Raw genomic sequence first — 2,872 nt, 5'->3', positions numbered from 1 at the left:
AGACTGGGGGTGGTTCCCATTTGTCGCCCCCCCCCCCCCCCCCGCCTTCTGCGGGGCCTGGGGCGGACCAGGCTTGGCCTGTGGTCCCAGTGCCTTGCTCCATAGGCCAGGAGAAGTGGAGAAAGCTGCACCCCGTAGGAGGAAAAGAAACTTGCTTAGTCAATCCTGTACCACTGGAGTCATCAGGACTGTCCCCATGGGAGCAGGTCAACCAGTGGCCAGACTAGCGCTCCTAGCCTGATTGCTGGTGCTCAGGCAGTGGGAGCCAGCAGCTGAGCAGAGCAGGGTCAGATCCTTATTGCCAGGCAAATAGCAAAGCAAGTCTGACAGCAAAGGGTCTGGGAACGTGCCTGTTCGTGGCTGTGTTCGATTGCCAGCACCCCTCCGCACGGGTGCCCGGATGTCCAGTTATTAAAGGGACTGGCCTGTATTTCAGCCCTCCTGCAGGTGGGCTTTAAAATGGGCAAATTGTGCTGTATATTCTCCCACTGGTGCTGCTGCTGTGGGACCCTCTCGCCAGCCCCTTTCCAGCACTGAGTGAGGGGCTCCGGGGACAGACGATGGGGAGGGAATGTGCCAAGCTGGTGGCTGGGCAGAGCTGCGGCATGAAGAGCCGACCACTGCCCCTGCTGGCTCACCGGCGCCCAGTCACCCCGGCCGCTCTCCAGCCAGCCGTCTGGTGAGCACAGGCAGGCGGTGGCTGGTTACCCGTCACCTCTGCCGCTCACCCCTCATCCCTTTGCACTTGCTTCCCCGTCGGCCCTCTCCCAGCCCTGCTGATCCTCATATCGCTCCCCTGGTTGGCACGCTCAGATCACCCTCAGCCTGGCTGGCAGGCTCCTTCCTTCCCCACTGCCGCTGGCTGGGCTGGCGGCTGTGGAACGTTGAAGGCCCTGCGGCCCAGGGGCTGACCCGGAGGAGCACAGTGCTGGCCTGCGGGGGAGCCTCTGCCCCTCGGCTATGCTCTGCAGCGGTGGGGAGGGAGCGACGTCCAGCCTCTTTGCACCCCAGCCCCCCCCCAGCCCCCCAGCACCTGCTGGACCAGGGCATAGCGCCCGATTGCTCTGTGCTCCAGGCACCCTCCTGCCGAGCCATCCCTCTGCGTGTTCCGGCTGCAGACAGATTCTGCGAGCCCTGGAGCATAAGGCAGCCTTAGTGATTAACCCCTCCCGAGCCAGTGTACCGCAGGTGGCTGGGTTATGCTGGTGGCCAGCAGCAGCTTGGAGGTGCCTCTCAACGCTGGGGAGGCAGGCAGGGACAAGCTGCTTCCAGCCACAGGGGGGTGGGACAGAGGCGCGGGAGGGAAGCGATGGCCTCTTGAACACGTCGGTTGTGTCCGAGACAAGACCTTTATTGCTCCTCTCTGGCCTTTCTCCAGTGTGTCCGCATCTTTCCTGAGACACGGTGCCCAGAACTGGACCCCGTACTCCAGCTGAGGGCTGATTAGCACAGAAGAATTACTTCTTGGGCCTTGTTTACACCACTCCTGCCAACACAGCCCACAGCGACATTTGCTTTCTTTGCAACATTCTCCCGGTGCTGACTCACAGGTACCTTGTGCTCCACTCTGACCCCTCCGTCCCTTTCCGCGGTGCTCTTTCCTAAGCAGTGCTTTGCAGTCGTTATTACCGAGCTTACCCCTGCTTACCTCAGACCAGTTCTCCACTTTGCCCAGATCATTTTGAATTTTAACCCTAGCCGCCAAAGCACTTGCAACCCCTCCCAGGCTGGGATCACAGCAAACTGTCAGCATCTGCGCTCTGCCAGTATCTACACCACTGAGGAAGATGCTGAACAGAGCCAGGCCCGGATGTGACCCCCGCAGGAGCCCACTTGTTATGCCCATCCAGATTGCTTGGGAACCACTGGGAAGGGCTTCCCAGCCAGTTTGCAATGTGCAGATAGGGCCAAGCTGCTGGGCCTGGGGGCGACGTGCTCCCTGCGCTCTGCTCCAGAGGAGGCTCAGCTGTCCTGCTGAGGGCAGCAGCTTGGTGCTGAAGAGGAAGTCCCTTGCCTCAGCCCCCAGGCTGCAGCCTGCGAGAGGGGAATTGATACAGGAGCCTGGGAAAAACCCTGGATTTCCCACCACCGAACAGGCCTCGGCCATGGCCAGGGTTTTTCTGGGGGGGAACTCTCTGGATGGCCTGGGAAAGCTGGCCAACCACCGGCCAAGAGCAGCACTACACACACCAGTGCCTGCCTGGCTCCTGGCCAGGGTAACAGGCTGCAGACCAGCCAGTAGCTGCCTGGCTTCGCGACTTGCTCCCACCCAGGGGCTGCGACACACCCAGGCAGCATGGTCAGCCGGGCTGTGTGTGGACAAAGCCACTCACTTTCCATCCGCTCTGCAGGCTCTTTCTGGGGTGACCAGCTGTGCACGTGGGAGGTGGGCGTCACCCGGAGGAGCTGGTACGGAGTCAGGCGGTGCCAGCCTGACTGTGCTGTTACCTGGGGATCTCCCTTCCCTGTCATCTCTCATGCCATCCTGGGGTGGCCTCCGGCCTGCGTGTCCAGCGGGGCCAATAATGAGCAGTGAAAAATGGGCACGGGAGATTTTTCCACTGGGGAATGGAGGCAGCCCCCTGAAAGCCACCAGGGTATAGGTGACGCGGAGGGGGCCACGTGCCCTTAGGTTTTAGCTGCTGAGCCTGGATGCCCTCACTCTGCCCCTCACGCTGTCATGACTCTCAGCCAGGGCTGAGTAAGCCCAGCACAGGGAGGACGGATGCTTTCTCTTCTTGTCCCTGGTGACCCACAGCGCACTGCTGGCTGGGCACCAGTCCAGGGCTGGAGCTGGGACCCAGGCAGACGCCAGAGACAGTCTGTTACTCACACCGACTTGCTGCTCCGAGGCCTTCCTAGCCCCACACGC

This window comes from Carettochelys insculpta, chromosome 25 (genome assembly GCF_033958435.1).
Source record: "Carettochelys insculpta isolate YL-2023 chromosome 25, ASM3395843v1, whole genome shotgun sequence".
NCBI classification, from domain to species: domain Eukaryota; kingdom Metazoa; phylum Chordata; order Testudines; family Carettochelyidae; genus Carettochelys; species Carettochelys insculpta.
Note: the sequence above shows the minus strand (reverse complement) of the source record.